Below are 11,850 nucleotides of genomic sequence, written 5' to 3'. Positions count from 1 at the left end.
AGAATCATAGAATCATAGAATCATACAGGGGCCTTCCCTCTTCCCTACTCCTGCTGGCCACACTATTTCTGATACAGGCCAGGATGAAAAAAGTGAAAAGTGAAAAGTCCAAATTTCCACATGTACAAATCTTCTCTTCCAAAAATCTTTTCCATTGCTGCTTGGATTTCACCTACTTTTCATTTTGTGAAAATGTCTTATGTATAAATAAGTAACATGCTATGTGGGATTTTAAAATTTTCATATCTTCCATTTCAGGTATTGCTGTTTTGCTCCCAAAGGGAAATTCTATCCTCCCTGCAGCATTTGAGGACATTTGTACAGAACACAGCCAAATATATATATATTTTTTTTTTTTAAGATACAAGGATGCCCCGGACAGAACAAAGAACAATGGGCCGGGTAAACAACTGTAACGAAACTGTATCTAGAAGGAGGTGAAGTAAGCGGCTAACATGTCCTGCTGCCAACCGCCAATCGAGTAGAAGCAATAAGCGCGTGGACAGTAACTTTAACCCATTCATAGCTTATTATTGAGCGCGTGTACAGCTGTAGTTAACCAATCATAGGTTGTTATGAAGCGCGTGCCTATAGTAGATAACTATATAAACCCTGTTGTATGCATGAATAAAGGAGAATGACCATACTCATATTGGGATCCGTCATTACTCCGGAATCGCACTCCCGCTCCGCCGTCGACACTGAACAAAGGGAAACTCCGACATCATGTCAGGGGAGTTTCTGACATACACCTTCTTGAATTTATCACATATGCAGCTAATCATGAATTGAGCAGGGTTTCATCCCCAGGTTTGGAGCAGCACGTGCTCCACACTGCAGTGAAATCAATTGCTTTCCCAGGGAAGCAAAGTGGTATTAAAGCTTCTAACCGGGCACAATATCACCTTTCAGCAAGATAATCTCCAGCCTTTCTCTGAAGTCCATTCTATAACATGATTTGTACTTTACTCCTCTCTTGTGAACAGTGCTCTGAGCTAGTACTAATTGGATCTGGCTTTTATTTTCTAGTTCTGCCACTGAGTAGGTTACACCACCCCTTTGCCCACTTCCCCTTCTATTCTTTCTCTACTTTGCCTGTTTTGACTGCTGGCTTTTCAGGGTATCTGCACAATTCACAGCATAACAGGACCATGATCTCAAGTGTAATTATGAGGCATGGCCATCAGGATAGCAAAGAATTAAAAATTAATTAAGCTTTCCAAGCAATAATTTTTTCTTGGGTGATGCAGAAGAAGCCAAACTTGTCTTCTACTGCTCAATAAGAGACCTAAAACTCAAAGAGACAAACCAGTAAAGCTAACATTTACAGTTCCACAGCATAAATGTAAAATTATTGTTTTCAATTGCATATGCAAATAAAGAACAAATTAGCACTTAATGTTTGAAATAGGAATGTGCCTGGTATTGTTGCCATTACCGGAGTTTATTGTCCTGTACTCTGGAGTTGGTGTGGGAAATGGCAGTTTGTTAAGGCTGTTACAATATGTACTACACTACTGGATTTGTGAATTCATTGTGTTACAATTAATTCCATCTCTGTAAAAGCCCCTTTTCTTGTTTGCTTTATTCTTTTCTTTTTTTTTTTTATAGTTAGCCAGCAATTAATTTTTTAATCAAGATTCAGATACAATGTCATTACTGGTTCAGGTCTAATAATGAGCATTATATGACTACCAGGGAAAGTGGGTGTTTGTTTGCCTTTTTGTTCTTTCCCATTTACATTTGCCAGGTTAATATTGTGTATGCAAATTTTCATTTGGACTGTATTAGTGTACAATCTTAAAGTTAAAAAGCCAGAATATTTTGAATTCCAGTAATCCTCAACTGTACCAAATACAATAGGTTTTCTCATTATACATTAACTAATTATCTCTGTGCAACACTCTAGGTGAATTTCAACACAAGCATTCTAATAATGTAATTAAAAATGTATAAAGGAATTAAAAATTAATTAAAAGGAGATCATACAAAAACTTTCAAATTTGGACTAAATTAAATGACTAGATTTAACTATTCCAGTAATCCTCAACTGTACCAAATACAATAGGTTTTCTCATTATACATTAACTAATTATCTCTGTGCAACACTCTAGGTGAATTTCAACACAAGCACTCTAATAATGTAATTAAAAATGTATAAAGGAATTAAAAATTAATTAAAAGGAGATCATACAAAAACTTTCAAATTTGGACTAAATTATATGACTAGATTTAAGCCCCTCAGTTTTAAAGGACCTGCAGTCAGTAGATTAAGAATGTTGGGATGCCACTAAGACCTCATGCAAAATAACATAAACTTCAAATCAAGAAAAAAAAAAAATCTCCAAATCTCCTAGGGTCTCATTCTCCTAAGGGCCACCTTTACCTTGTAAACAGAAAGACCATGAAAATAAATTTTGCCACCAATAATGATCATCCCTATTTAACAGGCATTTGAAGGTGGTAAGAGAGAAGCTGACTTGAATATCTTGAAGCTGAGTTTGAGTCCTGGGGCAGGTGGGGACTCAGTTGTTGATTTGCCTCAGTTCTGGGTAGGTTTGGGTGTCAGCACTCATTGAGGACCTGTTGACTCTGGCTCTTGCTCTGCAACCAGGCTGATGCCGTGCTCCATGAAGGGCAGCATCCAGCAAAGCTGGCCCTGTCCATTCCTCCCATTGTTTCCAGCTCTCCTCCAGACAAGCTTCAGCCCAGGCATGCCCCAAGCTTGCACAAAAGTATGAAGTTATAGTTCATTCTGCCATTTATACAGACTTCCTGGCAATTTTCAACAGCTCATGGAGCAGGGGCAGCCCTGGCACATCCCACATCCTGGGGATGGTTATGAGGAGTGCAGGCAGAGCATCCCAGACCCTCCGCTTCTGCCTGCACATCCTTGGCAGCAGGCGTGGGTGGAAGCATAGAGGTCACTTCTACCTGGAGGCACATTTAATGCCAGAGGAGGCCATTAGGAGAACGATAGCTGCCTGCCTTGACATTGATTGCTAAGGACACCTGGCTGCATAGGAAAGGCTCTGGAAAGTAAAATAATTAAATTAGGACAGGTCAACTAAAGTATCTATTTTAATAATCACAACATTATCAAATGTATTACTCAAGTAAACACAGCAACCAGCTTCCATTAAGGTTCCCCTTGTAATCTGCAATAGGTCAGACACCTCTATTTTGGAAAAAACCCTAACAAGCTATTTTTTAGTTCTGCCAGACTTCTGCTATATACTTCCCTTCAATGCTGTGTGTGACTGTTTTCTGAATTGAGGACAGTAAATGACCTAAGCCAGCAACATCACATAAAGACCAAGTGCACAGACAGTGGAATTTACTGAGAAGCTGGCAATAATAGCAAACAAACATCTGCAATAAAAAATCAAAGTCAAAATGCATTCTAAGTGATGTGTGCATGGAGAACAACATAGATAATATAGAATATTATTTATCACACTGGACATCTTCATTTTTCTATTACTGTTCCCTTCCTTCAGGTATATCTGTGGATCCAGCTAGTTATTTTGGGGGTTTTTGGTTGTTTTCAGGCTTTTTTTTTTTTTTTTTGAGCAAGATAAAGAGATGTTTACTCCTCCTTTTGAGAAGTTTAATATATGAAATATCTCTCTGGAAAAAATCGTATTCCTGAAGGTGTGGCAGAGGAAATAGCCCAATCATCATGCAGATAGGAGGGTCTTAAAATATCCTGAGTCCAGAAAAGCCTTCTGAAGTCACTCAGACACTCAGTTTAAAAATGTTGGTAGAAATTGTATTGCCGTATGCAATCACATGTGCATATAGGTTCAAAGCCTTTCTTTAAACTAGTTCTCCCTGTTTGCTTATTTTAGTTTATTAATTAGTGGTTATGAGGATTTCATACATTTGAGCTCAGGGTGATATCCAACAAGGGTTTTCCTAGCTAAAGGCACTGCAAGGAAAATGCCTTCCTCAGGCTTCTGTGAGGTTGAAGCCAATCCCTATCACCTCTGAAAAGAGGGAAGGCAGACCTGTGAGCAGAAACCCTGGTAAATTCAGGGCAAGTTCTTTCAAAATGAAGGGGTGTTGCTACCAACTTCTTTTTTTTCTCCTGTAGGTTTTATTCAATGAAGAGTTCACAGTACAAACTGAATGCTAATATTTTCAACAGGAAAAAGAGAGCATTAAGAAAACTTGATCAAAACATGCTTTGGGCAATAATTTTAGAAGGCTTTAAGCATTTAAAGCCAACAGAAATTAATGGAGCTGTACGTGGTGATTAGTTACTCTTGATTGTGTCTGGATCCCAGATTCATTCAGGACCCAGATGGGATCAGACCCTGCTCTCGTCTTTTGTTTCTTCTCTCACCTCTAACGTACCTCGTATATGCAGGCTGAAAGAGTCTCACTCTGGAGTCTTCCTTTGGTTTTGGTGTCGTGGTGCACCTAATTGGATCGGGAACAATGTGATAGAATTAATTAGTAATCTCCTTTGAAGAAAAAGGATTAAGAAAAATATACAGACACCAGCTCCAGAATACTTATTACAAGTCAATACTTCTCTAACAGATCTCTTTCTGTGTAGAGTGACCCCAGTGTGGACTTGTCACTAGCTCTCCCTCAGCAGTGTTTCTGGCCTGGACATTGGTAACCAACCCTTCATGCACAGTTTTTCTTGCTTGTATTCCCTTTGTAGACTCCATGACTTCTTTTATACTTCCTTCCCTATTTAGACAGACCCCTGGGTATACAAAATACAAGTCATTTAATAGACAGCGGATAGGCTCCTAACCTTAGAGGATCTATCCCAGCCACACAAGAAGATCCATTCCTCACGTTATTCACCCCAAGGAGAAAAGTCCTACAAGTACTCCCAGGCCACTCCTTAATCTGATAAAATGATCCTGTCTCAGACTTGATTTTTCATTTTAGCTAGTAAAGAGTGCTCCAGCTGGGAAAGCATCATGAAATTGGCTCACTTAGAATAATGATGGTGATAATGAGTCCTTGCCTCACCTGGAGGAGAATGTCCCGGTACAAAGATGTCAGAGAAACAAGCAGTGAGACCTTGAAGCAATTTTATGTTATATACACACACATGATGACCTTTAAAGACTTTACCCACCAGGGACAAGTTATGTAGCTAAACAAGCAGGGAAAACATACGAACCTGAAGAATTATTTCCTCTGGAAATAGCTAATATATTACTTGCAAAATAGAGCCACCATGTTTCAGAACATTATTCTGACCATGTTCACAGTTTCTAGCTAAGTTAAAAATCAGCCTGCCATACATTAAAACAAAAAGTGAGACAGATCTCCATCAGGAAAAGAATGGTGTTATTGTGCAGGCAAAATTGAATCTGCTTTGAAGATGATAAAATTGACTGAAGCACAGAGTGGTTTGACAAGCCTTACATACCCCTCTGTCCAAGTGTAAGACCTAGGGTAAAACTTGAAAGAAGAAAAAGGGGTTACACACAGAGGTTTTTTTTCTGTAAAGTCTATGTAGTATCCCACTACACTTGCAATCTCTCTTCCTATTTGGGTGCAGAAATAGCAATCTGTGTCTGTCTTGGTAAGAAAAAAACCAACCAGAGATGGAAGAAATCAGCCTAAAGTAGAATTTCTAGGACAAATCCTTAGAACAGTTTCAAATATTTGTAACTTTTGTGGTTTTTTATGCATTTTGAATTTGATGGTATAGTTGCTGGGTGACTTTACAGGCTGAACACACTGCCCTTTCCATAGTGGGACTCTTTGTCTCCTTCTGATGCTAGGTTATATAAATATACATGAGTTTGTGACAGGCACGCTCCCAGCATGGAGAACTTCTTCCTTTCTCTCATGAAATAACATTTCATGATTTCACATCCTGAGTTCTCTGCTTGCAGATAACTCAGCTAGATGAGTCACGATTATGCAAAGATATTGAACCTGCTGCTTACCACTTTTATTTGTACACCAGGCATAATTTCAACTTTATTGCTCCCATTTGCTTTCTATCTCTAATAACAGGCCTGCCTACAAAACCCACAGAATCCTTTAAAACACACAGTTCATTAGTTCTGTTTTGAAAAGCATTGTAAACACTGAAAATACATCTCAGACATAGATGTCTGGAACTGATAATGAAATTATGGTTCATTCTAGGGCAGAGGGAATCATAAAACAGTTATGAACGTGGAACCTGGGTCCCTGGATGTGGATCCTGTAATATTAATTAGGTGTGGCTTCCGTTTGACTTTCTCTGTAGAAGACTCAGAAGCGATACTGTTTATCCCAATATTAGTACGCTTTTTCATCTTTTCAGCTTTAAAAGCAATGCAGTTTGTGTTGGAATACAACCTCAGAAGAGCGGTACCGCTCCAGTGTAACATAAGAAATTAATTTCTACCGCTTGCTGCATAGTTTTCTGTAGATTTCTACATACTACTGTGTATTTGATCCATATGCTTCTGGCTTGGGATACAAGAGAGGTATATAACTAATTTAGACCATGCTGAGTTAACAAACCTAGAGGGAATTCATTCATTACTTAAATATGTAATTTCCAAACTGTTGGTAGTTCACCTGTATAAAATGTAGTCTTCGTGCTTTGTCATTTTGGAGAATGAGTCTAAGACAAAATTAGCTTTAACTGCATTTGCTGCTAGTAAGGCTTTTTCTTTCTAATATTACTGCAGAATTAGGAAAAGATTGTTAACATGACCAAGGAGAAATTTATTTTTAGATATGTATAGGCTACATATATAAGCTATATATATAAGCTTGCACACTCATGTGTCTGTTTACCTGTCCAGCTATCTGTACTGGTGCCTTTTTAAACCATTAAGCATTTATAATGAAATTTAACAAAGCGATGGAGTTCACAGAGATATTAGATTCCTTCCGATTTCATAAAAGCCAGAAGCTGGAGGAGAGGGAGGATATTAGTGCCAGCACTGAGAATAAAGATAAGCTCACCCTTTATTAGACATCAGAGAATCCAGGCGGGTGTAAAAACCCACCTTCATGAGCTCAGCCGCTCCTCATGCACTCTTCACTGATGTCCAGAAGTACACATTTTAGCTTGACCTTGTTACAGTCAAATTAATATTCAGTGAGGGGAATAAATCTCTGGCTTTAGCTAATTCAGCACTTGTGCACCTGCAGAGGTGATGTGCAGAGCCTGCACGCTGCTTGCCCTCGCCCAGGACTAAATGGGAGTCCCCCCGGGGAATTGCTGCAGACCTTGGACTTTACCCCCAGGGAGATTTCCACTCAGGAGGGATGTTGAACGTGACTCAGAGTGGCTTTGGTTTACTGAGAAATTTGTTTAAATTGAAGTATCTGAAAGCAACTTTAAAGCTCTTCTACACACTTTATCATGTTTGGCTACTTACTGCCTTCATGTGAATAATCTTAAGTAAACTGACTAAATTAATGTCATTTCAGTACTAAAATGGTGTCAAAAATCTGGCTTAAGTACTTTTGAGGATGTTGGTTGCTTCTCCGTATGCCTTTACAGTGAAGAATATAGACTCTGTCTATATTTCAGTATGAAGAAGTATTTAATGCCCCTTTTCACATTAACACGTTCATATCTGCTCGATATAGGGCTGCCACAGAAATAAGCGGCTTGTCTCCATCTGTGGTATTTAGTGCTATATTCCCAAATACCTGGTTCCCAGCAAGTCAATGTGTCTTACAACAGTCTCAAAACAGCCAAACTGGATGTGTCTGGCTTTTTGGGATGAACAGTAAGGATCCATAATTCTGGATTTGCATTAACTTTCCAGCATTGCTCAAATTTTCCTGCAGAGTAACCAGTCTTGTTAAATGAGGAAACAATTACCATTGTTTGATCATTTGGTTATTATCTCGCTAACCATCTGTATGGAGTAATTGATTGTAAGGTGTGGTACAAATAAATACATCTCATCAGGCTTTCTGGAAAAACGCTATCATTAGAAAAATGAATTTGATTGTCTCAGCTCATGTGGTATTGATCAACACTCTTCTTAGTAAAATAAATACAACTTGGTAAAAGTTGCTATCAATCTATGCCTAGAAAAGACAAATGAATAGTCAGCAGGGAGAGCAAATTGCAAGCACATTTAAGTAATGTCACAGCAGGACATACTATTGTTAGGGTAGAAACCCTGAAGTGTCTTAATGTGATTATAATGTGGCTTCCTGAAACAAAACAATTATAACTATCTTAGATAAAATATTATTATCAATATTCTGCAGGGTTAACTGAAAGCCAAGCAATTAAATTTTTATTTTTCAACCTCTACTTACAGTTTTAAAAGGCATTTCCAAAGACAGTTTGTCAAAAACACCTTTATTCTTGGTAATAGTATTCAATGTATTACAGGTCCATTGAAAAATAGAGCTAGTCCTTAAGTTTAGCACAGACATAGAGGTCAATGCAACTAAGATTTAATTTCAAAACACATTGTTAAAAATTTATATGTAAATTCTTTTTTGCTTGATTAGTTGGCTAACAAATTGAATGTTCCTTCATGATACAGCCATAAAGTTTAAAAAGAGATTGAATGTATTATGAAAGATATTTAGAGCTTGTTTTCAAGATGCAAAAAACCTTATTTGGATATATTAATTTTGTTCCCCAAGGTGCACTTGTGTTCTATTCTGTACTGCTAGTGAGGGGGAAAATGGAAAAAAAAAGTACATGTCATTTTCATTCACTGAGCATTTATCTTATGTAGAAATCTATTTATTACTGTTGAGGGTATAGCATCTACTTCCCTTGGTACAGACACTGCTCAACCTCTTCACTAACGACCTCAGATGAGACAGAGTGCAACCTCAGCAAGTCTGCAGATGACACAAAACTGGGAGGAGTGGCTGACACACCAGATGGTCATGTTGCCATCCAGCAGGACCTGGACATGCTGGAGAAATGGGCTGACAGGAACCTCATGAAGTTCATCAAGGGGAAGTGCAAAGTCGTACACCTGGGGAGGAACAACCCCATGCACCAGTACATACTGGGACCAAGCAGCTGGAAAGCTGCTTGGCAGAGAAGGCCCTGGGGGGTCCTGGTGGACACCAAGCTGACCATAAGCCAGCAATGTGCCTTTGCAGCAAAGGTGGACAATGGTATCCTGGGCTGTATTAGGCAGAGTCTTGCCAGCAGGTCGAGGGAGGTGATCCTTCCCCTCTGCTCAGCACTTGGGAGACACAGCTGGAGTGTTGGGTCCAGAGCTGATCTCCCCAGTACAAGAAAGACAAGGTCATACTGGAGCAAGTCCAGCAAAGGGCCATGAAAATGATTAAGGAATTGGAGCAAGAGGCTGAGTGAGCTGGGATTGTTCAGACAAAGGTTCTTCTCAGTGGTGCCCGGTGAATGGTCAAAAGTCAACAAGCACAAACTGAAATACAGGACATTCTGTTTAAACATAAGAGAAGGTGGTCAAGCACAGGATCAGGTTGCCCAGAGAGGCTGTGGAGTCTCCATCCTTGGAGATATTCAAAGCCCAGCCTGCTCTGGCTGCCCTTGCTCAAGCAGGGGTTAGGCTAGATGGTCGCCAGAGGTGCCTCCAACATCAGCCCCTCTGTGACTCTGATGTGACAAAGAAAATGAACCCTTTGAGTGTCCTGATTTCCAAGTAAGTGGTTGGAAAAATGTTTTGTGCGAAGTCTACCTTGGGACATGGTGTTCCCACTTTTTACCTTCATGTCTAATGGCATTACACATAGTCTTTGCAATGAAGAAATGGCTTTGTGACTTACTAAGTCTTCTCCGTTTCCACTGGTAGTATGTGTAGCTTTGCCTTTTTCTTCCTTTCAGGTTAATTTGGCCTATTTAAGATCTTGTCTATTTTGCAAGACTTCTCTATGGGTGGATCTCTGTTAATGAACATATCTTATATTCCTAAAAGAATAACAAAGCCAAGAATTCAATATCCACAAGCTTTATTCTGGCAAATTTGTTTAAACTTTATATTAAAATCTATCATGGAAGCTTTAAAAATGCATCTGTGAATCATTTTTAGTTGAATATTTACTTTATGTGTTTATATAGTTAAACAACTTTTCATTAAAGAAACCCAAGATGACTAAACTTGCTGGATCATTTTTTATGAATAAATTTTTAAAGCCTACATTCCACGAAATTGCTGGGATCCTTAACTCCTCCATTTCCACCAACAGAGACTAACTGAGCATTCATTTTCAAAACCTTACCAGATAAATTCACACATGGTATTTCAGGTATTAATATCTGCACAAGGATGTTCTTGGAGTTAGCAGGCACACAGCAGCAAAATGAAGCTGACATGAGTTCAAAATGACCAATGATTTAAAATTTAGGGAAAATAATACAACAACTTATTTGCAGAGACCATGTATGCTACTGTTTAGATTTTTCACAGCAGGTTACTTATCAACCTAATAGAAATACTGACATGCACAGCCTTAACTCCTGTATCACCCAGTCACTGCTCTAATCTAATTGATTTGTGGTTGTTTCCTTGGATGAAGACATAAAGTGGATGTGCTTTCCAAAATATCTTCAGTTCTTCTTTAGGACAAAGAAGCTGTCCCAGAGGTACCCGTGATTACATGATTCAAACAGATTTTTATGATTTTTGTGGGCCCGTTAAATGACAGTGCATCATATTTTACACCAGCTGAACTGCAGCCCTATGAATAATGACAGTATTTTCAGCTGATAGTATCCTTCCCTAACCTCTGTGGGCAAGAAGGTATTCCTGCATTTACTCACTTTTTAAGTTAACACTGCAGTAGCAGCAATTTTTATGAACTATGTCAGATAATTATGTTGTCTTGCATTTTTCAATTATCTGAATTAGCATATAACATTTGCAGCAATGGGTATGTCATACTGCATTTTCTCCTCAAGTTCTTGTTTTCCAAACTACAAAAAATAGTAACAGCTATGAATTTTCTTCCTTTTCATTCAACTTCATTATGCTGAGAAAAACAATCCATTATATTGCAGGGAGAATGGAAATAAAAAGAGAACAAAAGAGTAAATCTAACAATAAATAACTTTACTAAATACACGTTTTTGCCATGGCTAAGATTTGCTCATCAATGTAAATACAATTTTGGTCATGGTCTGTCAGTCTTCCCTTCATTTAAACTCTGTTTCACCTAGGGTCTGGGGAGGCAGCTCTTTTTTTATCCTGGGGGAGAAGAGTGATAGCACTACATTGCTATTCCAATCGCCTGAAGAGATTTCAGCTCTAGGATCTGGCCCTACAGACCACTTTTTAGCAGGTTTTGTTAAAACACAGATTTTAAGATCTATCTTTTCATTAGGAGCTCCTCCAACTAAGCTAACCCGGACTGTATTAACCGGGAATGTGATGGAGCAGCTCTCTGCACTGATTCTGCACCACTAATCCTACCTGACCATGGTAGGGTTCTTCTTCTTCTCTACCCAGGAAGGGTGGGATGGGGAATTGCCAGAGAACCTACAGGGATCACTTGTGGCAGATGTTAGCACTCACAAGCTGCTGTTGTTGATAGTATCTTTTGGGCCAAGTCCTAGCAGGATGTACAGTTTCAAGATCTGAAAAACACGTAGAATGGCATAGATGGATTTAGCAATTGCTGTGTAAATGTGGACATAGCAGTAAGGGTCACATCATGAATTCAGTTTCACAATGGGTACTTACTACCCAGGTAGTAATGTCTTGCGTACGCATATGCATTCATTCTGTCATTTTGGGTTTCCTGAATTAAAAGTATGCTTTGAAGCCAAAAGATATTTTACAGTCAGTGTTACTTTCTATAGCAAAAAGATATTTTATAGTCAGTGTTACTTTCTGTAGCAAACATTTATGAAAGTCTGAAACTTGATACACAAATATTTGAACATTTTACCACATC

The sequence above is a fragment of the Aptenodytes forsteri genome, unplaced genomic scaffold, assembly GCF_000699145.1.
Source record: "Aptenodytes forsteri isolate BGI_AS27 unplaced genomic scaffold, ASM69914v1 Scaffold179, whole genome shotgun sequence".
NCBI lineage: Eukaryota > Metazoa > Chordata > Aves > Sphenisciformes > Spheniscidae > Aptenodytes > Aptenodytes forsteri.
Note: the sequence above shows the minus strand (reverse complement) of the source record.